The following is a 25979-nucleotide window of genomic DNA, read 5'->3' as shown; positions in this document are numbered from 1 at the left end:
TGGTTTCAGATTAAGGGAGAAAGTAATAAGGTCTAAGTCAGCGTTATTGTGTATATATATGAATGGACAGAATATTGTAAGACTGGTAAATTTCAGACTCAAAATGCTATGTGGAAATAGGTTGTTATGGCGACATAGCAATCTGGCTGAAGCAAAGGAAGGGGTGCATATTAAACATTATTAACTACAAGGTATTCAGGGGAGATAGGAAAGGATGAAAATTCAGAGGAGTGGGGCAGTATTGATTAAGGAAAGTACTGCAGTTCTGTAAAAAGATGCCTCAGAGGATTCAAAGATAGAAGTATTTTGGTTATTGCTAAGGAATGAAAAGGGGGAATTATATTACTCAGCATCATCTATGGCCCAAATTGTGGACAGAATATACAGGAATAAACCTGCAAAACAATTACAGAGAGGTGCAAAATTTACAGTTACCTGTGAGCTTTGCTTATTCAATTAAGACAGGCATAAAAGTAACATATAGCCAGAGCTTCTAAACTTTGTTCAGAATTTTTGAAAGCAGTATGTTTCCAGTTCAACAAGAAAGGAAGCACTGCCAGACCTGGTACTTGGAAATGAGGTGGAGCAAACAAATCAAGGGTTAGCGGGAGAACATTTAGGGGATAATAAACATTGTATCTTATGGGTTTAGGATGCTGATGAAAAGGATGTATTTTCTTGCGCCCATAAGAATGTACAGCAACACCAAAATCTCTAAAACACACTGAAATAATGATAAAAACATAACAAACTCTTAAACATAAAAAAGTAAAAGAAAAAGCATACAGGTGAAGAGCAGTTGGTATTTATCTTCAGTTAGTTGTTGTCAGCAGACCCTTTTCAATGAGAAAGCATAATAAGCAATTCAAAGTAAGCATATTTATTTGGGAGAAGCTAACTTCAGTTGGTAAGAATTGACATGCATCAAATAAATTGGATTAAATGGTTTGCAGGAAAATGGTAAGTGAACAATGAGCTACCTTCAAAGAAAAGATTTTTCAGGCACAGTCTTGGTACATCCTCAGATAGAAAAGGAAGGGAAACCAAATTTAGAGCTCCCTGAATGAAAAAGGAAATAGAAATTTTGGTAAGTAAAGCAAATGTATCTTTATGACAGATGTCAGGTAGGAAATGCACTTGAGAACAAGGCAGAATCTAGAAGGTTCATAGGTACACTAATCCCATTTTCTGGCTCCTGGTCCACAACCCTGGAACCAAAGCAGTACAAGTGAATATCTAAATACTGCTCCAATGTTATGAGTTTCCCCGACTTAATCAGCCTTTTAGGCAGTGAGCTCCAGATTGTAATTACCTTCTGTGCTAAAAATAAATTCAACTCTCCTCTTAGATATCTACCTCTCACCTGAAATCAATGGCCCTGTGGTGAATGACCCAGTGGCCAGATACGATCTAAAAATGATGTCTAGCCCTCATATCTCCTCCCTTGCTTCCCTAATAGGCTGGGGTACATCTCATCGAGAGCTATTGACCTATCTACATTTGAAGGCTGAGAAACCTTTTAGTATCTAATCTCTATTAACTGCTTCAAATACTTCACAGTTCTTTACTCTGATGTCTATACATTCATAGTTCTTTTCCATTCTGAAGACCAACAAAGTGTTCATTGAGGATTGTGCCCATGTCTTCCAGGTTGGTACACAGATTACCAATACAGTCTGAAATGGGTCCTACTCTTTTTCTGGTTATTCTCTTGCTTTTTATATATTTTAAAAAATCCTTTGTGCTTCCCTTTATTTGACCGAACAGTGCTCGCTCATGTATGTCCTTGGCTTTCCCAAAATCCTTTTTCAGTTTCTCTTGCACTTTTATTACTCCTCTAAGCACTCTTGCCACTTTGAGTTCTCAGTATCTGCCAAAGATTTCTCTTTTTTTCTTCATCCTAACCGTTACATTCCTTAACACCCAGAGTTCCCTGGTTGGTCTTGGTCCCACCTTTTGTCTTTGTGGGAACACATCTGCTCGGTACTCTCGCCATTCCTTCCGTAGATGCCTCCCACTGCACTGGCAGCTTTATCACCAAGGAGATGCTCCAGTTCCCTTGGGCCAAAAACCCATCCATTCTCAGCAAAGCTAACCTTTCCCCAGTTTACAGCCAAACAACGTTGAATCAATCAAAACAAACAATACTTTGGGCTTAAAAGGAGAAAAGCAATCATGAACAAATTCACCTCATTTCCCTTTATCTGTGACAGTAAGTGGACAAAGAAGTTAATAATGCATACAATATCCCAGTTTTGAATAATAGGCATAGAGATTACAAGAACATGGAGGTTGGTTTGAAATTATATAAAATACCAATCTCAGCTGGAGTATCGTAGCTAATTCTGATTGCCACACTGGGAAGGGGATGAAGGTATTTGAAAGAGTGCAGAGGAAGTTTGCAGGAATGGTGTGAGGAATGAAAAAATAATTCAGTTATGAAAATAAGGGGCTGAGATCAGAACTGTTTTTCTTGGACAAGGCTGAGAAGAGATCTGTTTTAAGTGTTCAAAATTGTGAAAGGACTTGGCAGAGTAAGTAGAGAGAAAATGTTCCTCCTGTGAAAGGATCAATAATGATTCGGCACGTATTTAAAGTAATTAGGAAAAGAGGTGAAAGTGACATGAGGAATAATATGTTCATGTCATGAGTCATTCAGGAATACACAGCCTGAGAGGCAAGCTAAATTGAAGCATTCAAAAAAGGGAATTAAGTGCTTATCTGTAAAGGAGAAATGTGTAAGGATACAGGAAGAGGGCAGAAGAATGACACAGTGATATCCGCATTCAGAAGGCTGACACCAATATGATGGGACATATAGCCTCCTTCTGCAAACTAATGATTCTATACTTCTCTGTACACTTCCATCCACAATTCCTCACGCCATGTAGGAATTCCATCTATATACAGGAAGATTTGAACAATTTCAGACTTGGGTTGATAGTGGCAAGTAACATTCACACCACTTCAGTGCCAGACAATTACAATTTGCAACTAGAGAGAATCTAACTACTTCCCTTGACATTCAATAACACTAACATGACTGAATGCCCACCATCAATTCTCTGCACAATACATTTGGCCATAAATTTAACTGGACCAGTGAAATAAATAAGAACAGAAACAGACTTAGGTTTCATTCTTCAATTAACTCTCTTTCTCTCTCTACAGATCCAGTCACATAGAATAATCTAGCTGCAGAACAAGTCAGAGACTTTGCAGACCGAGGCATCTCAATAATCTCCTCAATCCTCAAAGCCTGTCCACTATCTACAAGGCAAAAGATAGGAGTGTGATGCAGTGCTTGCCATTTGGTTAGATGAGTACTACTTTGAAAACACTTAAGAAGCTCAACACCATTCTTCGAAAAGTGGCCTGCTTGAATTCCCTCTATCAATTTGGAGCAGCAATGCATGCCATATGCAAGATGCACAACAGGAATCTGCCAAGGCTTTTTTTGAAAACATCTTCCAACCCCACCTCGAAGAACCAGGGAGGCTAATGAATACATCGAGCGACTGGGGCCCCTCACGTATAGTACTTCACTCTCTTACTGTCACTGAGTCAAAAGACTGACTCTGGCTTCCAAAGAACACTGTGGGATTAGCTTCAGCACACGGGCTATATTAATCAAGAAGGAGGTTCAGTGCAAGCTTCACATAGCCACTTAAGGAAGTGGGATGCATGCTGGGTCTGTGAGATGCCATATCCTGCTGTAAATACACTTTTCTAAGAAAAAAAAACCCTCAACCAATGGTTTTGCCTCGGGCATTGCACTGAAATAACCCATGTCAAATTCACAAATGGCATTGTATACATTGGATCATGGAAAATGATCTCGCTTCATGCTTTCGATCCCTCTGCAGTGATTGACCAGTTTGACTATACCATCCAGCTGTTGTCGCTGGCTGAGCTGGACTGGCGTTCGCTTGGTTCTGCATTATCCCATCCAGTAGTAGCCAGAAGATTTTGTTCTCTTTCAGCTCCTGCACCGTTACCATTGGGTCGTTAACTGGTTTATAAAGCGCGGAGGCAACTATTTGTCTCCGAAAGTCCACCATTTTACGTATTTATAGCAACTGGAGGATTTTCATAACTTTTAGACTTGCATCTTTGCACTTACTTGTGCAATGATATTTTCGCAAATGCCGTGATGATCTGAGAGCTAAGGAGAGTCTCATCGACGCAGAATTTAGAAATAAGAACAAAAAGGTCATTGTCACCCTCATTCCTAATTGTTATCTAGTGACATCTGCTGGAAGGAATGATAGAAACATAGAGGTTGAGATTATTTAATTTCTCATTTCATGAGATCCTGTTACGCGAATATCCGCGAAGTTGAGTGAGAGAGGAAAAGGCGAAAATGCAGAGAAAATCTGAGAACAAAAAGAAGAAAAGTTCATTAAGTCGATGTTTGCTGTCACACTGCAGGTTTGCATCAATAAGTAAGAATATTGAGTTGTACTGTGTTCTGTAATGAATGTGCAAGTTACCCCGTCTCATTTCCACAAAAAAGGTGTTCATCCACAGGACCTGATCACCTGATTCTATGACCGTAGCAAACACATTATACTGCAGGATGTGAATTCAAGGCACACGCCATCACTGCACATCACCAGTTAGCTTCTGAACAGTAAGTTGAAGACAAAATGAAAGAGGCGATTTCAAAAGCTAATTAAACCAACTGCTCATAACCCATTCAAAAAGCTTTTCATCTCCCTGTTCTTTTTTTAAACGGCTTAATACAGGTGACGACAGCATCAAGAACTAACTGCTTCCTCAAGCGAATTTAATTTGCAATCTCCAGGCGGTATAAATAAGGCCAAAAGAAATGTTCTAAGCCCAATCTTCAGCTCTCTACATTCGCACAAAATCAAGCATTGCCTGAAATATTGAAATGATGCACACGGTATAAACAAATAGCTGCCCAATGATTTTTTTCTTTCTTGTTCAAAATGATTGCAACTGTCTATTACCATTTGTTTTTCTCAAGCTGGTTTCTATGAATGCAGCATTGTACAAAATGATGTTGTGTGCTCGGAATCTAAAGCAGTTGCAAACCTGTGATGTATCCCACATTGAAACATTGTGAAAAACATTTCATAAAAAAAATCTGCTTTGCAAAAAGAATTAAAAAAACATGACCCAGAATTGGAATTCTGCTGGCATCAGGATTTCAAATATATATTTCAAAGCACAGGCTATCTGATCAATCGTTTAACAACTTGATATTAAAGAAAAAGGCAGAAAGTAGTTGACACCGACGGTACAATTTACATTAAACTGATCTACTTCTAAAAGTGCGTGGCAGTCCTTTCAAATTTCACAGGATTAAATATACTCCACTCAGTGAACTTTTGCTTGGTGAGACGATCAGGGTGACAGTAGATACCTAGGTCAGAAATGGGTTCAATGCATTTCCATTGAGGAGTTCTTGTGGTGTAGTGGTAGTGTCCTCACCGCTGAACCTTCAAGTTCCCATCTCTCCAGACGTGCGTCACAATGTGCCAGAACAGGTGGATAGAAACATCTGTAATCAGATTGAAATTGTTAAGTTGAAATTCTATGTTTGAATAAGTTGTGTGCTTTCCTGAGATTGACTATGCCAGTGTAATTTTATGTATGAGCATAAATCGTCAATAAAAGCTGAAAAACACATGGAGGGGAAGACCCCTGTCAGAAAAGAGAATTCCATAAATTCTGAGTGCTTGGATTTTTAATTTCAAGGATACATTCAATTGGTAGGTAGTGGCAGCTTAGATGATGCTGTAAACTGCTAGGGCCAATTGTAATGTTAGCACACTTTAGTTTAATTGCTGCCTTGACTTTAACTTTTGATATCCTTTCCTAACTATCATGTGCAGGGTTTATTGTTCCATGCAGTGAAGTAAAAGCTAAAATCCCTGCAATTTAAATCTCCTGATTCACTGGTACTTTGGTTCAAATCATGTGTTTCAGTCCCTTAAGCAAGTCACCCATCAATGTCTCCAATTTGACATTCAGCATCAGCACAGGTACCAGAATTTTGCCTTTGCATCAATACACATGCTGGGTGTGTGATCGAAAACAGCACAGGGGATTTATACAGTAGACACAGGAGAAAATTTAAGCAGGAGTATGGTTTCAGGAAATAGCACCACTCAGGGTTCAAATGGCTAAATTGATTGAGCTTTACTCTGATTTATTTGTCCCCAAATATTTCTACTTTGGTAACACTCCTTGTTTTAATGTGTACTGTGTGATTTGATGAAGAGTGGTAAAACAGAGTCATAGAAATAACAATTGCTTGGGTATAAATTTCAAGTATGGAGTTTATGAAAAGGCAGAGATGATGCCATAAACATTTGTCAATGTGGAATGTTATTGAATAAACCTGAAAAGTTTTTCATTAATCTTTCAAAGTCAACCTTATCAGGAATCAGCAACAATTTCTCACAATGACTGGTATTAGTTAGCAAGACACATTTGTCTTCACAGACTGCATGTTGCTGATATTTTTGGAAAAATGATTTCAGTCTGATCTGTAGTTCTCATTTATGGACAAGGTCAGTTATTAATAATCAAGCTTGCCAGCTGTTTATTGCTGGTTCAGTAAATGAAAGGATTGTAGAGATTCAAAACATGTACCTGCTAAAAGTCCCCAGGAGCTTCCCTATTTCCTCAAAGAAAATGGTAGAAATGTATTATGCCATAATACTGCTATTTTAGGAGGTTTCCATTTTTCTTTAAAGGGTGGAACCTCTGCTGACTGCTTACAAGAGGACAGCAAAGGACTATACCTTGCAGAGTTTTTGCATTCACTAGATACAGTCAGAACCTGACAACTGATCGGTCCAGTGAGGTGAGTTACCAAACTTCAGACACAGACCCAGTTACGGGGGGACCTCACTGCAGAAATGACCAAACAGACATCAAGTTACTGATAAAAAGCTTTGAGTGGCCTCCTGGGAGTAGGGCAAGGGAAACAGGAACGAGGAAACGACCCTGCAATCTCTCCCTTTCCACCCAACACCACCAATGGTGTTTTTCCTTTCCCTTTCCTCTGGATATGAGTTCTTGTGCATAGTCAGTGAGTTGTCCAGGTAAGTGATAGGGTAGGTGGAAGTCAGCAGTAAGTTGGCATGGTGGTATGGTAGAAGAGAAGAATGTGGCACATGATATATTGGGGCCATGAGGTATATATGAAGCAGGATAAGTTGGTCTGGAGGGGTGCACATGAGATTGGTAGAGGAGCAATGTGTGGCAAGAGGGTATGAAGGACTATGGTGCAAGGGTGGAGGACATGAAGTGACAAGGATTGGCATGAATGGGAGATGGAAAATGTGTGGGAGTGAGAATCAGTGAAGGGGAAGGTGTAATGAGGGATGAAGGCTGGAATAATATTTTATTTTTAATTATTTTAATTGTTGGAGATGGTGCTTGAGCCTGAAGCAGTATTTATTCAGTTCGCCTCGGCAACATGCCATCTCCTCAGCTCTTCCTGGGGGACCGGAGCCCAAATTTCCACGCAGTCTACATACACCACTCTTCCCCCACTAACCCACCAATGGAAACAAAATGCAGAGATCAGGTGGGCATTTTTAAAAGTTAAATTCGACCTCCGCTCCACTTGTGATCCAAGGATGAAATTCAGGACGTTGGTTTGTTAACGATAATAATACTCTGTTGTGATCTCCCAGGTTTTAGGGAGGAGGAGAAATGGCATTCTAATGGAGCATTATTAAGTTTATATCAGGAAAGTAGAACATAGAACATAGAACATAGAACATAGAACATAGAACAGTACAGCACAGAACAGGCCCTTCAGCCCACAATGTTGTGCCGACCATTGATCCTCATGGATGCACCCTCAAATTTCTGTGACCATATGCATGTCCAGCAGTCTCTTAAATGACCCCAATGACCTTGCTTCCACAACTGCTGCTGGCAACGCATTCCATGCTCTCACAACTCTCTGCGTAAAGAACCTGCCTCTGACATCCCCTCTATACTTTCCACCAACCAGCTTAAAACTATGACCCCTCGTGCTAGCCATTTCTGCCCTGGGAAATAGTCTCTGGCTATCGACTCTATCTATGCCTCTCATTATCTTGTATACCTCAATTAGGTCCCCTCTCCTCCTCCTTTTCTCCAATGAAAAGAGACCGAGCTCAGTCAACCTCTCTTCATAAGATAAGCCCTCCAGTCCAGGCAGCATCCTGGTAAACCTCCTCTGAACCCTCTCCAAAGCATCCACATCTTTCCTATAATAGGGCGCCCAGAACTGGACGCAGTATTCCAAGTGCGGTCTAACCAAAGTTTTATAGAGCTGCAACAAGATCTCACGACTCTTAAACTCAATCCCCCTGTTAATGAAAGCCAAAACACCATATGCTTTCTTAACAACCCTGTCCACTTGGGTGGCCATTTTAAGGGATCTATGTATCTGCACACCAAGATCCCTCTGTTCCTCCACGCTGCCAAGTTTCTTTTTGTCACTGAGAAATAAATCATGGTCAGATACATTAGAGACATTTAAGCAAATCTTGGATAAGCACTTGGATGGTAGCATAAAGTGAGATATGCAGGGTAGTTTGATCTTCGTAGGATAATAGGTTGGCACAACATTGTGGGCTGAAGGGCTTGTACTGTGCTGCGCTGTTCTATATTCTATGTTCTATAGTTACAGACATTGACTGAACAAAGGACAGTATCTGTACTGGCTACCTGTTGGAGTTATTTGAAATTAATCCAACTGCTCTGCTGTCCCTCAATTTTCCTGTATCAAAGCTTTTCCATGAAAATGTGCAATTGTTTGCTGAACCACCCAAAACATCTGAATTTCAACAGTCCTCTGAGCCTTGGAATTTCTCCCAAACCAAATTATACTGTTTTAGTTGATAAACTTATTGATTTCCCCAAACGGGAAATTGGTTTTTAATCTACTTCTTGCCAAAACATGTTGTAATGTAACTTGCATAAATAGACACAAGCTATCTTTTTTATCATCCCTTGTTCCTTAGCAACCATGCTTGATGCAACCAACCAGTGGGAAGAAGATTTCACTAAAGAGAATAACGAATTAAAAATGAGCTTGTTAATGGAGATTACAGGCTACTGTGTTTATTTTTCTAGTATGATGTTCACAAACTGCAAACAAGTGAAAAGAAAAACATTTCATCAACTTTAAATTATTAGGAACACTGGCCAGTCTTCCGATCATCAGGGGCTGTTAATGTGATTCAAGGTGTATGTCAGAATCCAACAGAATCCTTGGTGCATCCACCTCTGAGAAATTTTAACTTCCCCTGGGCATTTTTCTGCTCCGTGGTATGCTGAGCAAATTTTAAATTATATTCATGCATGGGGTGTGGCTGTCACTGGCTAAACCAGCAATTATCGCTTTTTCAGATATGACTGAACAAGAATTGGAGATTGCTGATAGACCTGTGGTATTTATTGAAATAGTTACCTGGGAAAATTTAGGCAGTTTAAAACCTAGCCAAACACTTGGGTACGTACAGACCTGAACCCATAATCACTCACACTGACAATCCCTCCTATGATGGGGAGTGGTAGCCAGGGCTACTGAAAGGCAGTACGAGAATGATATGTCGACAGAGTCAGTTTGGGTTGAGGTCCAGAACAAGAAAGGAGCAGTCATTTTGTTGGGGTTGTTTTACAGACCCCCTAATAGTTGGAGAGAAATGGAGGAGCAGATTGGGAGGCAGATACTGGAAAGTTGCAGAAGTCACAGGGTTGTAGCTATGGGTAACTTCAACATTCCAAATATTAATTTGAAACTTTTTAGTTGTAATAGTTTAGATGGAGCAGATTTTGTCCAGTGAATTCAGGAAGGATTCCTGATACAGTATGTAGATAGACCAACAAAAGGAGAGGCCACTTTGGATTTGGTGCTTGTCAATAAACCAGGCCAAATGTTAGACTTGTTGGTAGGAGAGCATTTTGGCAGTAGCGATCATAACTCTGTTACGTTTACAATGGTCATGGAAAAGGATAGGTACATACAGCAGGGTAAGGTTTATAATTGGGGCAAGGGTAATTATAATTCTGTTAGGCAAGAACTGGATAACATAAAATGGGAACAAATGCTATCAAGGAAGAGCACTAAAGAAATGTGGACAGTGTTTAAGGAATGCATACTGAAGATGTGGTTGAGTGAGGGAGCCTTGGTTCTCAAGAAAGACCGAATGACTGGTTAAGACGAAGAAGGATACTTGGGTAAGGTTTTGGAAACAAGGATCAGACAAGGCTCTAGAGAGATACAAGTTAGCCAGCAAGGAGTTGAAGAAAGGGCTTAGCAGAGCTATAAAGGGGCATAGGATCAAGCAAAACCCCAAAGTTTTTTACGTGTACATGAGGAATATGATCAGAGAAAGGATAGGGCCGATCAAGGGTTGTAAAGAGAATTTGTTCACTGAGCCCAAAGAGGTAGGAGAGGTCCTCAATGAATACTTTTCTTCTGTATTCACTACTGAGAGGGATCTATTTGTAGGGGAGGACAGTGTGAAACAGGCAGCTAGGCTAGAGGAGGTCAATATTAATAAGGAAGATATACTGGGAATTTCGAGGAACTTGAAGATAGATAGTCTTCGGGGCCTGATGGGATTTATCCAAGTATCCTGTGGGCAGCAAGAGAAGAGATCACAGGGCCTTTGGCAATGATCTTTTCATCCTCACTGTCCATGGGTATAGTGCCAGGAGATTGGAAAGAGGCAAATGTCATTCCCTTGTTCAAAAAGGGAATAGGGATAACCCTGGAAATTACAGACCAGTTAGTCTCACTTCAGTGGTGGGCAAATTATTGGAAAGGGCTCAGAGAGATAGGATTAATGATCACTAGGATAGGCATATTTGATTCGTGATAGTCAGCATGGATTTGTGAAGGGTAGGTCATGCCTCACAAAACTTAGTGAATTTTTGAAGAGGTGACCAAACACATGGATGAAGGTAGAGCAGTGGATATGGTATACATGGATTTAAGTAAGGTCTTTGATAAGATTCCCCATGGTCGGCTCATGCAGAAGGGAAGGTGGCATGGGATAGGGGGGAAATGTGGCAGATTGGATTCAGAATTGGCTGACCCTGAGAAGACAAAGGGTAGTAGTGGACAGAAAATATTCAACACGGTGCTCTGTTACGAGTGCTGTACCACAAGGATCTGTTCTGGGTCTTCTTCTGTTTGTGATTTTTGTAAATGATTTGGATGAAGGAGTGGAAAGGTGGATTAGTAAGTTGACAGTTCAGAGGGCTGTTCTAGGTTACAAGGAACATTGATAGGATGCAGAGCTGGGCTGAGAAGTGGAAAATGGAGTTTAACCCTGAAAAGTGTGAGGTGATTCATTTTGGAAGGACAAACTTGAAAGCAGAATACAGGGTTAAAGGAAAGATTCTTGGCAGTGTGGAGGAGCAGAGGGATCTTAGGGTTCATGTTCACTGTTCCCTGAAAGCTGCCACCCAGGTGGATAAAGTTGTTCAGAAGGTGTGTTAGCTTTCATTAATAGAGGGATTGAGTTCCAGAGCTGTGAAGTTATGCTCCAGCTAAATAAAAATCTGGTTTGGCCACATCTGGAGTATTGTGTCCAGTACTCATCGCCTCATTACAGGAAAGATGTGGAAGCATTGGAAAAGGAGATTTACCAGGGTGTTGCCTGGAATGAAGGAAAGGTCTTATGAGGAAAGGTTGAGAGAGCTAGGGTTTTTCTTTTTAGAACGACGAAGGATGAGAGTTGACTTGATAGAGGTGTACAAAATGATCAGTGGTATAGATAGAGTGGACAGCCAGAGACTTTTTCCTCGGGTGGAGGTAGCTATTACAAGGGGGCATAGTTTTAAAGTGAGTGGAGGTAGATGTTGGGGAGATGTCAGAAGTAGGTTCTTTAGTCAGAGTGTGGTAGGGGTAGAATGAATTGCTGGAGAAGTAGTGGAACTGGCCTCATTAGGGGCATTTAAGTGGCTGTTAGGTAGGCATTTGGATGATAGTATAAGGTAGACCATGCAGGTTAGATAGACCATAGAATTAGGGTAAAGGTTTGGCACAACATCGTGGGCTGAAGGGCCTGTACCATGCTATATTGTTCTGTGTTCTTTGACTGCTATCTGATCTGATTACCATCCAACAACTTGCCCAACCTGATCTGACATAATCCAAATCTCACCAAACAATTTGACCATCTCTTCATCTGGCAGATTACTCCCCTGAGTTGACCATCTTGCCAAGATGAGTAGCTCTCTGAGCAGACCCTTTTACCATGCTCCAAACATCCAATAATCCTACCCACCTTTGATGACTATATCATCCCACCCAAGACAATGTGTTCAATCACCCAAGATAATAAAATGTGAGGCTGGATGAACACAGCAGGCCAAGCAGCATCTCAGGGGCACAAAAGCTGACATTTTGGGCCTAGACCCTTCATCAGAGAGGGGGATGGGGTGAGGGTTCTGGAATAAATAGGGAGAGAGGGGGAGGCGGACCGAAGATGAAGAGAAAAGAAGATAGGTGGAGAGGAGAGTATGGGTGGGGAGGTAGGGAGGGGATAGGTCAGTCCAGGGAAGACAGACAGGTCAAGGAGGTGGGATGAGGTTAGTAGGTAGGAGATGGAGGTGCGGTTTGGAGTGGGAGGAAGGGATGGGTGAGAGGAAGAACAGTTAGGAAGGCAGAGACAGGCTGGACTGGTTTTGGGATGCAGTGGGTGGAGGGGAAGAGCTGGGCTGGTTGTGTGGTGCAGTGCGTGGAGGGGACAAACTGGGCTGGTTTTGGGATGCGGTGGGGGAAAGGGATATTTTGAAGCTGGTGAAGTCCACATTGATACCATTGGGCTGCAGGGTTCCCAAGCGGAATATGAGTTGCTGTTCCTGCAACCTTCGGGTGGCATCATTGTGGCACTGCAGGAGGCCCATGATGGACATGTCATCTAGAGAATGGGAGGGGGAGTGGAAATGGTTTGCGACTGGGAGGTGCAGTTGTTTATTGCGAACTGAGCGGAGGTGTTCTGCAAAGCGGTCCCCAAGCCTCCGCTTGGTTTCCCCAATGTAGAGGAAGCCACACTGGGTACAATGGATACAGAAAACCACATTGGCAGATATGCAGGTGAACCTCTGCTTAATATGGAAAGTCATCTTGGGGCCTGGGATAGGGGTGAGGGAGGAAGTGTGGGGGCAAGTGTAGCATTTCCGGCGGTTGCAGGGGAAAGTGCCGGGTGTGGTGGGGTTGGAGGGCAGTGTGGAACGAACAAGGGAGTCACGGAGAGAGTGGTCTCTCCGGAAAGCAGACAAGGATGGGGATGGAAAAATGTCTTGGGTGGTCCCCCTCCCATTCTTTAGATGACATGTCCATTATGGGCCTCCTGCAGTGCCACAATGATGCCACCCAAAGGTTGCAGGAACAGCAACTCATATTCCGCTTGGGAACCCTGCAGCCCAATGGTATCAATGTGGACTTCACCAGCTTCAAAATCTCCCCTTCCCCCACTGCATCTCAAAACCAGCCCAGTTCGTCCCCTCCCCCCACTGCACCACACAACCATCCCAGCTCTTCCCCTCCTCCCACTGCATCCCAAAACCAGTCCAGCCTGTCTCTGCCTCCCTAACCTGTTCTTCTTCTCACCCATCCCTTCCTCCCACCCCAAGCTGCACCTCCATCTCCTACCTACTAACCTCATCCCACCTCCTTGACCTGTCCGTCTTCCCTGGACTGACCTATCCCCTCCCTACCTCCCACCTATACTCTCCTCTCTGCCTATCTTCTTTTCTCTCCATCTTCGGTCTGCCTCTCCCTCTCTCCCTATTTATTCCAGACCCCTCACCCCATCTCCCTCTCTGATGAAGGGTCTAGGCCCGAAACGTCAGCTTTTGTGCTCCTGAGATGCTGCTTGGCCTGCTGTGTTCATCCAGCCTCACATTTTATTATCTTGGATTCTCCAGCATCTGCAGTTCCCATTATCACTGTTCAATGACCCAACCTCCCTCTTATCAAATCACAACACAAGTCACCCAACTATGAACCTCATCCATCTACCTCACCACTCGCTATTCCACCTCGTCTCCTATTTCTTGCACTTCCTGAGTAAGGTCCACCTCGCTGCAACCACCCATTCACTGACCCAGGTGCTAATGTTCGATAAAAACCTTCTAAAACCTAGTTATTGCTGCCGAAAAGGGACCTGTCTTTTTAAATATACTCCTTACTGACAGAAATGCTGAGGGGTCATCACAATGCACATTTGATTGAGAGTTGGGTTCAGATGTTTCTCATAGATATGCAGCATTGGCTCCAGAGAATCTTTGCAAAACACAGAAATGTAAAGCAGTTTTTTAAAAAATATAACTTTATTGAAGATGGTTTCATTTTATATGTTTTGGTTGTTATTTGTGACCATTAAAACATTAAAACTACTTCTGACAGGTTTGTTTCATTCATGGGGTGTTAACTGAAAAGAGCTTGGAGTGTGACTTTTTTCCCCAAGGGCTGTTGGCAGTCTAAGGAGCCAAGAATTTAAGGCCTCAGTATTGTTCTGATTTACACAAGTGTCTACAAATTGTCAGAGAAGAGCAGAAATAACTATCACAATCTTATGGAGAAAAGTCTGAGCAGATTTAATATTTCTCCATCTTTAAAATGTGAATACTACAATATCTGAACACCAGTCAGAAGTGATTAATACAGTAAATAACAGATAGCAATAAACAAAAGACTTTTTCAAACTTGTTTTCTTCATGGAATGTGGGTGTTGCCCGTGTGGCTAACATTTCTTACAAAACACAGATTGCCTCTTGAACTGAATGACTTCCTAGATCATGTCAGAGAGCAGTTTAGAGTCAAACACCTAACTGTAGGGTCAGAGTCACATGTAAACCATATCAAGTAAGGACAGCAGAGTTTCTTCTTCAAAAATCTTAGTGAGCAAGATGTGCATTTAAAACAATCAATAATAGTTTCATAGATATTAGGAACTGCCGATGCTGAAGAATCTGATAGTTTCAATGTTTGATTGACAATGATAGTTTCATTGTCATTTTCACAGAGACTAGATTTTCAATTCTAGAAATATTAGTTGAATATAAATTCTACCAGCTAGGACTTGAACTAATTTCTCCAGAGTATTAACCTAGACCGATGCTTTACCTACCCAGTGACATGATCACTCCACCATCATCTTTCTCCAGACCTGCAATAGTTTGGAATGTAGGTGAGAATAAATGAGAAGGAGGATGTTGGTGCAAAAGGGACCCAAAACGCCAGCTTTCCTGCTCCTCTATGCTGCCTGACCTGCTGTGTTTATATAGCTCTATGCCTTGTCATAACTTACTTTACTGGGCAGATGTAATCAGTTAAGCATTTGTGGGAGTGGTGCAGAATGTATCCCCTCCTTTTGTGTAAACAGTCAAAGCTTTATTGTTTTTCACAAAGGCTGTAAGTTATTATAAATGTGGATGGAACTGAGACAAGTTCAACATTAACTCTTTCAGAACCACAACTAGATACAACAGTTTGTTTATGACCCTTGGCACAATTTATCTTGCTTCTTAACTTCATGCCATCAGCAATCTTGGATATCTAAGTGTGATGAGATGCCATCCACACGAAATGCTGACTAAATGGCTCCAATGTTAATGAGGGTACAGTAGCAAAATGGGGAAAGTTGGTTTTAAAAGCAGAGCTGCATTCAAGTCAATCAACATCAGCCCGGACTGACAGCCTGGACAATGGTTGGGCAGCAGCAGCCAGGAAGGTGTATGAATGATCCTTACCAGTGTTGGAGTGGCAGTAGTTACACACAGCAAATTGGGGATAGATTAAGGAGCCATGGGTTACAGTTACAGGGAGAGGGAAAGATGTGAGAAACTAAGGTACAGAGAAGCCTGACAATTCCATGTGGGGGTATATTCCTGCTCCTCTCAAATGATAAAGAGCTTAAAACTTCCAAAATTTACCTGAAAAGTTGGCTTCTCCAGCTGCTGCCAGCATCAAAACATGCAGGTTATCTGCCCACTCTCACACTCGTGAGGCTAAAAATAACTTACGCTCCAAAGAAATTGTGGAGCTAAATCTTGTGACTGTCAAGGAGACCCTGCCTGCTTTTAGTGGGAAGCTTGTCACAGCATCTGAACAGAAAATGAAATTTGAACCCGCGCTTGCAGTCAGGTTGATCTCAAAAATCCCCCACCCTCTCTCATTGTCAATCATGTCGAAATGGAGACATATAATTCTGTCTCTAGTGATGTTGCCTGAGCTGCTGGGGGAGTTTTGACTGTGGGTGATGCTGCAAATCAGCTAATGTTGAATCTGTCTCCCATTATGCATCTGCAGTCTTCTTTGTTATTTGCTTTGTGACCAAGTTGAAACACCAATTATGAACAGCTACATGCAAGAAAAGCAGACGTCAATTGTAGACGTCAATTGTTGTTTGTTAAACTATGCTGCCTTTTACGTTTCAGTTTGCTATGAAATCAAAGTACAACTCACTGGTAAAACAAACAGTTGACTTTTTCATTTCCTCTTATCATCCAATAAGCATTATCACTGAGGACAGATTTCACTGGTGTTGCAGTTGGATTCCTTCTGCAGTAAATGCAGAAACTGCTGGAGAAACTGAACCAGTCTGGCAGCCTGTTTGGAGAGACAAACAGAGTTCATGTTTTGAGTCCAAAATCGCTCTTCTTTGGAACTCTACTAACTGTGTTTTCCTCACTCCACAAATGCTACCAGATTAGATCAGTTTCTCCAATACTTTCTATTTTAATTTCAGATCTCCATCAGCCACAATTCTTTGCTTTTACTAAAATTTCTTTTAGTCTGAGTGCTATCCTATTCACTTATCCATTCACCCTTTTCTTTTATGAGTTGGACACTAGATCTTTCAGCTGATAAAGCATGGGAAATACTGACTGCTGAATATTCATTTCTTGTACTAACTTCTCAAACTAATTTTCCCTTGAGGCTAAGACGACAGCTGCCACTCATTCCTGTAATATGCCGTTTTCAACTTGCCAAACTGCTTTTGACTGCCCTTGACAATTTATGGTATCCTTCCAGAATATTGTTTTTTGGCGAGTCTCATGATGTGTATTTTTTTCTTGTTTTGTCTGCAACTTACATTAAGAAAACAAAACAATTGATGCCCAGCATTGTTGATGTGGTGGGGTTTATATTTCAGTGTGTGATCTTAACAGGGTTTGATACTTTGGTTACTTATCAACTGACTGCACAGATAAAAATATTTAATTCAGTATCAGGATTTGAAATAAGTGCCAGCCTCAGGTTTGGAGTTTTTGAAGGAGAGTTAAAACCAGAAAGGTTGCTGCATCAGAGCAGTCATTGAAAAATGCCTAGCTTGTTATCGTTTCACATTTTGCTCTCTTTAGTCCTAGGACACAGAGCTGCTAACTGCTAACCATGGTATGGCATATGGAATTGCTGCTGGAGCCCATATGTTTTATGACAGTTGGTGTTCATCTGAGAGCATTTAGTGTCAAACAGGTTCAGGGCTCCAGCAACCAGCTTAATTGCCAGTAAGTGCATTGGCAGCTGCAGGTTCACATTCAAAATATTTTCTTGGCACTGTCAGATTTCTTCAGAAATCATTCCTATTTTAATTGGTACACTTGGAATCTCTAAATTCATCAGAACCATTTTCTCTTGAATATGACACAGATATTAACTGAGCCTGAATTAATTGTAATAGTGCCTATTCCAGAGTTTTATTTTATAATTTGTTTTCGGCATCCTGTTGAACACATTAAAGTGACATATGTACAGATTTATCTCAGTAACTGCACATATGCATTTGTTATCCAATTTAAAATGATAATACAATCCAAGGAAATTTTTTAGAAGACCATTTTGCCTTGTTAGTTTTTTAGAGTTGGTCATGCTGATTGAATTGTTCAGAATGTGTGTGCCAAATTGATAGGTAAGAGCAACATAGTGCAGAACATGTAAGTTACTTCAATGATCAGTTTGTAGTAATTGTACAGGTGATACTAGGTAGCCATTTCTCATTTGACAGTAAAAGTGAACTAAAATGAACCACAGTGATAGTTCCTCCAACAGAATTGTAATGTGCCATATTCATTCACTCAAATAACATGTGGGCAATTCTTCCCAACCTGGCATCAATAGCTTAGAAAACTGCTGGAAAGAATTAATGGCAGTGAACCTGCCAATGCTTCTCAGCCCCAGCATTATAATACTTAGCTCTCTAATCTTCTACAACTCCACAAACATCTACCATATATGCACTTATATAATCCTGGCCTCTTAAGCATTTGTTAGCTTTCATTGTTTTAAGTTTGAACGGTTAACTTTCAGCTGCAAAGGCCCTAACCTCTGAATTCTCCCTCTAGCTCTTGGAAACTCTACCATTCCTTCTGTATTTTAGATGTTCCAACACTCCTGAAAACCTACTTCTTTAGCTAAATTTTTAATCCATCTTCATGTGGCTTCCATAGTTGCATGTGGCTCAAAGCAAAATTTTGCTTAAATAACCTTCCTCTGAAGCCCCTAGAGACATTTTGTTATATGAAAAGTGTTTCAGATATTACAGTTGTTGTATATGTGTTGAATGCGTGTTGAATAGGGCAATTAAAAACATTATTCCTGCCTTGAAAACAAGTAAAATTCATTCCGTATCAGCTTCTGGAGTCCATGCACTTGCCTATCTTCATGTTTGGTACCACATTTTGTAAGCTCCATATTAATCCGAAGTATTAGTTATTGTATTTAAAGTGGTTTTATAATACTAATTAAAACAGCCAACGATCACAATAAAGTGGAAGGCTTGAAAACACTTCAGATTTTATTTACCCTTTTCCTTCTGCTCCCCATTTCACAACAAGAAAGCTATACGTTAGAATTATAAATTATCCAACTCTGCAGATTGTAAAAGCAGGGCAAAAGTAAACACAAAATTTTGAGACTTCTGAGTGCATATTTCATAATTTGAGTTACAGTGTACTGCCCTTCAGATAAGCAAGGCCCCATCTATTTGCTCAGGTGCACATAAATGACCCCACGGGACTATTCAATGACGAGCAACAGAGTTCTCTTAGGGGTCTTCAAGTAAGAACTTTCAAAAATAGCTTATCTGCTTCTGCATTGATTTCTTCTTTATGGAGCCTTGCTGTGAGTAAACTGGCTACCGCATTTTCCTCACCTCCAGCAGTGAGTGGACTACAAAAAGCAATTAATTGATTTGGAACTTCTTGAGAATATAATTAAGTGCAATAAAATTGGAATGTCCACAAAATGCAGGGTGAGTGCAACCTGGCTAATTTCCACCCTATCAGTCTACCTGCAATCATCAGTGCTGCGAAGGTGGGAGTCATTAACAGAGGTGAGTTAGCACTCACTCGTTTGCTCGTTGATGCTCAGTTCAGTTTCTGCCAGAACCACACAGCTCCATGTATTATTGCAGTCTGAGTGCAAACATGAATAAAAGTGCTAAATTTCCGTGTTCAGTGTGGCTGCCTTTAATGTCAAGATAGCAATAGCTTGTGGCAAAACCTGAGAAGCAGAACTGAATTCAATGGGGATCAGTTGGCACAATCTCCATTGGTTTGAGTCATACATAGCATGAAGGAAGATGACTGTAATTATTGAAGGTTAATCGTCTTTTTGATCTGATTTGATTTATTATTTTCACATGTTGTGCGTTATAGAGAAAAGTATTGTTTTGCACAATAATCAGACATATATCTTACATAAGTACATCAAGGTAATAGAAGAGAATGCAGAACATAGTGTTACAGCTACAGAGTATGTGCAGAAAAAGATTACAAAGAACGAAGAAACCTGCAGTACAAGAACAGGCCCTTTGGCCCTCCAAGCCTGCACCGATCAAGATCCTCTGTCTAACCTGTCATCTATTTTCTAACGGTCTGTGTCCATTTGCTCCCTGCCCATCCATGTACCTGTCCAAATATATCTTAAAAGACACTAACATGTCTGCGTCTTCACCTCCGCTGGCAACGCATTCCAGGCACCCACCACCCTCTGTGTAAAGAACTTTCCACACATATCTCACTTGACCTTTCCTCCTCTTACTTTGAACTCATGACCCCTAGTAATTGAGTCCCCCACTCTGGGAAAAAGCTTCTTGCTATCCACCCTATCTATACCCCTCATGATTTTGTAGACCTCAATCAGGTCCCCTCTCAATCACCGTCTTTCTAATGAAAATAATCTTAATCTACTCAACCTCTCTTCATAGCTAGCACCCTCCATACCAGGCAACATCCTGGTTAACCTTCTCTGAACCCTCTCCAAAGCATCCACATCCTTTTGGTAATGTGGCAACCAGAACTGTACACAGTACTCCAAATGTGGCCGAACCAAAGTCCTATACAACTGCAACATGACCTGCCAACTCTTGTACTCAACACCCTGTCCAATGAAGGAAAGCATGCCATATGCCTTTTAGACCACCCTATTGACCTGCGTTGTCACCTTCAGGGAACAATGGACCTGAACACCCAGATCTCTCTGTTCATCAATTTTCGCTGTGACTTTTCCATTTAGTATATAGTTCGCCCTTGAATTTGATCTTCCAAAATACATCACCTCACATTTGCCCAGATTGAACTCCATCTGCCATTTATCTGCCCAACTCTCCAGTCTATCTATATTCTGCTGTAATCTCTGGCACTCCCTTCACTATCAGCGACTCCACCAATCTTAGTGTCATCAGCAAACTTGCTGATCAGACCACGTACACCTTCCTCCAGATCATTTACAATAGACAATTGACAATAGGTGCTGGAGTAGGCCATTCAGCCCTTCGAGCCAGCACCATCATTCATTATGATCATAGCTGATCATCCACAATCAATATCTTGTTCCTGCCTTATACCTGTAACCCTTGATTCCACTATCTTCAAGAGCTGTATTTATCTCTTTCTTGAAAGTATCCAGAGAGTTGACCTCCACTGCCTTCTGGGGCAGGGCATTCCATATATCCACCACTCTCTGGGTGAAGAAGTTTCTCCTCAACTCTGTTCTAAATGGCCTACCCCTTATTTTTAAACTGTGTCCTCTGGTTCTGGACTCACCCATCAGCGGAAACATGCTTCCTGCCTCCAGAGTGTCCAATCCCTTAATAATCTTATACGCCTCAATCAGATCCCCTCTCATCCTTCTAAACTCAAGTGTATACAAGCCCAGTCGCTCCAATCTTTCAACATATGATAGTCCCGCCATTCCGGGAATTGACCTCGTGAACCTACGCTGCACTCCCTCAACAGCAAGAATGTCCTTCCTCAAATTTGGAGACCAAAATTACACACAATACTCCAGGTGCGGTCTCACCAGGGCCCTGTACAGCTGCAGAAGGACCTCTCTGCTCCTATATTCAATTCCTCTTGTGATGAAGGCCAGCATGCTATTAGCTTTCTTCACTGCCTGCTGTACCTGCATGCTTGCTTTCATTGACTGATGCACCAGAACACCTAGATCTCGTTGTACTTCCCCTTTACCTAACTTGACTCCATTGAGATAGTAATCTGCCTTCCTGTTCTTGCCACCAAAGTGGATAACCGCACATTTATCCACATTAAACTGCATCTGTCATGCATCCATCTGCTCACATAGCCTGTCCAAGTCACCCTGTATTCTCATAACATCCTCCTCACATTTCACCCTGCCACCCAACTTTGTGTCATTGGCAAATTTACTAATATTACTTTTAATGCCTTCATCTATATCATAAATATATATCGTAAACAGCTGCGGTCCCAGCACTGAACCTTGTGGTACAACACTGGTCACTGCCTGCCATTCCGAAAGGGACCCGTTTATCACTACTCTCTGCTTCCTGTCAGCCAGCCAGTTTTCAGTTGAACTCAGTATTTTGCCCCAATAACATGTGCCCTAATTTTGTTCACCAATCTCCTATGTGGGACTTTATCAAAGGCTTTCTGAAAGTCCAGGTACACTAAATCTACTGGTTCTCCCTTATCCATCTTCATAGATACAACCTCAAAAAATTCCAGAAGATTAGTCAAGCACGATTTCCCCTTCGTAAATCCATGCTGACTCTGACCTATTCTGTTACTGCTATCCAAATGAGTCGTAATTTCATCTTTTTTAATTGACTCCAGCATCTTTCCCACCACTGACATCAGGCTAACTGGTCTATAATTTCCTGTTTTTTTTCTCTCCCTCCTTTCTTGAAAAGTGGGACAACATTTGCCACCCTCCAATCCGCAGGAACTGATCCTGAATCTATAGAACCTTGAAAAATAATTACCAATGCATCCACAATTCCTAGAGCCACTTCCTTAAATACCCTGGGATGCAGACCATCAGGTCCCGGGGACTTATCGGCCTTCAGTCCTAACAGTCTGTCCAACACCATTTCCTGCCTAATATAAATACCCTTCAGTTCATCCATTACCCTAGGTCTTGCAGCCACTACTGCATCTGGGAGATTGCTTGTGTCTTCCCTAGTGAAGACAGATCCAAAGTACCTGTTCAACTCTTCTGCCATTTCCTTGTTCCCCAGAATAAATGCACCCATTTCTGACTTCAAGGGCCCAATTTTAGTCTTAACCATTTTTTTTTTCTTTTCATATACCTAAAAAAGCTTTTACTGTCCTCCTTTATATTTTTGGCCAGTTTTCCTTCATAGCTCATTTTTTCTCAGTGTATTGCCTTTTTAGTTATCCGAAGTTGCTCTTTAAAAGCTTCCCAGTCCTCCAGCTTCCCACTCATCTTTGCTATGTTATACTTCTCTTTTATCTTTATACAGCCCTTAACTTCCCTCTGTCAGCCACGGCCGCCCCTGCCTCCCCTTAGGATCTTTCTTCCTCTTTGGAATGAGCTGATCCTGCACCTTCTGCATTATATCCAGAAATACCTGCCATCGTTGTTCTACTGCCATCCCTGATAGGGTATTGAACCACTGAACTTTGGCCAGCTCCTCCCTCATAGCTCCATAGTTCCCTTTGTTCAACTGCAATACTGACACTTCCGATTCTCCCTTCTCCCTCTCAAACTGCAGATTAAAACTTGTCATATTATGGTCACTACCTCCTAATGGCTCCTTTACTTTGAGGTCCCTGATCAAATCCGATTCATTGCACAACACCAGATCCAGAATTGCCTCCTCCCTGGTAGTCTCCAGTACAAGCTGTTCTAAGAATCCATCTCGGAGGCACTCCACAAACTCCCTTTCATGGCGTCCAGTACCATCCTGATTCTCCCAGTCTACCCGCATGTTGAAATCTCCCATAACAACTGTAGTGATGCCTTTGTGACAGGCTAATTTCAACTCTTGATTCAACCTTCACCCTACCTCCTGACTACTGTTTGGGGGCCTGTAGATAACTCCCATTAGGGTCTTTCTACCCTTAGAATTTCTCAGCTGTATCCATTCTGACTCTACATCTCCTGATTCTATGTCCCTCCTCGCAAGGGACTGAATATCATTCCTCACCAACAGGGCCAACCCCACCCCCTCTGCCCACCAGTCTGTCCTTTTGATAGCACGTATAGCCTTGAATATTCATTTCCCAGGCCCTGTCCACTTGAAGCCATGTCACAGTTATCCCCACAACATCGTACATGCCAACTTGCAACTGAGCCTCAAGCTCATCCACCTTATCATCTTATTTCTTATGCTTCGTGCATTCATATATAATATTTTTAATTTGTTTCTCCCTTCACCCTTCCGATCAATCCCTATTTCACTTGGCCATACTGTACGATCCCTTCTTGAGTTTTCTGCTCTGTTGATTCTGTTGTCCTTCTTAACCTCTCTTATTCTCACTTTCCTTTTAACTTCATTCTTAAATTCCCAGTTTGGCCCCTCCCCCCCATTACTTAGTTTAAACACACCTGTGTTGCAGTGGCAAACCTGCCTGCCAGAAAGCTGGTCCCCCACCTATTAAGATGCAAACCATCCCTCTTGTACAATTTATTCTTACCCCAAAACATACCCCAGTGATCCAAGAATTTAAATCCTCACTTCCGGCATCAGTCCCTCAGCCACACGTTCAAGTCTATTATCTCTCTGTTCATGCCCTCTCCAACCCGAGGAACTGGAAGCAAACTAGAGATAACCACCCTGGACGTCCTGCTTTTCAGCCTTCTTCCGAGTTCTCTGAAGTCCTGCTGAAGAATGCTCCTCCTTTTCTTCCCGACATCATTAGTGCCGACATGCACCACCACCTCTGGCTCTTCACCTTCACCCTCGAGGATTCTCTGCACTCTATCAGTGACATCCTGGATCCTGGCACCAGGTAGGCAACACACCATCCTCAAATCTTGCCTGTTGTTGCAGAAACCCCTGTCAGTCCCTCTCACAATGGAGTCCCCTATTACCACAGCTCTCCGTGATGTCTGACTTCTCGGCTCTGCCTCGACACCAATTCTTGACTCCCAGACCTGTCCACCTCTCGTACTGGCAGTGTCGTCTGTCTTGACATTTTCCAAGACAGTCAGTCTGTTTACAATAGGTGCTTCCCCTGGGGTCTCTTGTACTTCAGTCATGTCTTCCTTTGTCATCGACATCCCCGTTCTCCCTTCAGGTATCCTCGGTGTAAGGACCTCGCTGAAGGTCCTGTCCAGAAAATTCTCATTCTCTCGGATAAGCGTGAGGTCATCTAGTTCTTTCTTCAAGGCTGCAACGACCTCCTTCAGAAGCTGAATGTGTACACACTTTCCACAGTTATAGGAGCCAGAAACATCATCAGTGTCCCTGACCTCCCACATCATGCACGCAGCACACAACAGCACAAACAACGGTGGTCCCAGCACAGATCCCTGTGGAACACCACTGGTCACAGGTCTCCAATTTGAGAAACTCTCTTCTAATACTACCCTCTGTCTCCTGTTGCCTAGCCAGTTTTTTATCCATCTAGCTAGCACACCCTGGACCCCATTTGACTTCATTTTCTCAATCTGCCATGGGGAACCTTATCAAACGTCTTACTGAAGTCCATGTATATGACATCTACAGCCTTTCCCTCATCAATCAACTTTATCACATCCTCAAAGAACTCTATTAAGTTGGTAAGACATGACCTTCCCTGCACAAAACCATGTTGCCTATCACTGATAAGCCCATTTTCTTCCAAATGGGAATAGATCCTATCCCTCAGTATCTTCTCCAGTAGCTTCCCTACCACTAACATCAGGCTCACCAGTCGATAATTACCTGGATTATCCTTGCTGCCCTTCTTAAACAAAGGGACAACATTAGCAGGTCTCCAGTCCTCTGGGACCTCACTCATGTCTAAGGGTGCTGCAAAGATATCTGTTAAGGCCCCAGCTATTTCCTCTCTCGCTTCCCTCAATAACCTGGGATAGATCCCATCCAGACCTGGGGACTTGTCCACCTTAATGTCTTTTAGGATACCTAACACTTCCTCCTTCCTTATGTCAACTTGACCTAGAGTAAGCAAACATCTATCCCTAACCTCAACAACCTCAACATCCGTCATGTCCCTCTCCTTGGTGAATACCAATGCAAAGTACTCGTTAAGAATGTCACCCATTTTCTCTGAATCAGCGCATAACTTTCCTTCTTTGTCCTTAAGTGGGCCAATCCTTTCTCTAGTTACCCTCTTGCTCTTTATATATGAATAAAAGGCTTTGGGATTTCCCTTAACCATGTTTGCCAGCAATACCTCATGTCCTCTCTTAGCCCTCTTAATCCCTCGTTTCAGATTCGCTCTACATTCCCGATATTCTTGCAAAGCTTCGTCTGTCTTCAGTCACTTAGACCTCATGTATGCTTCCTTTTCTTACCTGTTATATATGAGCGGTCCAATCAGAAGTCTAATAACAGCAGAAAGAAGCCGTCCTTAAATATGTTGGTACATGGTTTCAAATTTTTGTATCTTCTGCCTGAGGGAAGGGTGTGGAAGAGAATATAACTGAGGAGGGAGAAGGTCTTTGATTATGTTGGCTGCTTTCCCAAGGCAGCAGGAAATGTGGACGGAATGAATGGAAGGAAGGCCCCAGGACATTGCTATAG

At 42.0% G+C, this 25979-nt stretch overlaps 1 long non-coding RNA gene across 1 annotated transcript in view; it reads left to right on the top strand.

Moving 5' to 3' along the window:
- Positions 1–4286: 4286 nt before the first annotated feature.
- The window catches only part of LOC125452960 (uncharacterized), an 83842-nt gene continuing 62149 nt past the window's right edge, over positions 4287–25979 (top strand). Inside the window, exons 1-2 of the long non-coding RNA XR_007247641.2 lie at positions 4287–4431; positions 6732–6841. This is a non-coding gene — a long non-coding RNA (uncharacterized LOC125452960). The remainder of the gene's footprint in view (positions 4432–6731; positions 6842–25979) is intronic.

The sequence above is a fragment of the Stegostoma tigrinum genome, chromosome 4 (genome assembly GCF_030684315.1).
Source record: "Stegostoma tigrinum isolate sSteTig4 chromosome 4, sSteTig4.hap1, whole genome shotgun sequence".
In the NCBI taxonomy this organism is placed as follows: Eukaryota; Metazoa; Chordata; class Chondrichthyes; order Orectolobiformes; family Stegostomatidae; genus Stegostoma; species Stegostoma tigrinum.
The sequence above is the reverse complement of the archived record's forward strand: the minus strand, read 5'-3'. Positions and strand labels throughout refer to the sequence as shown.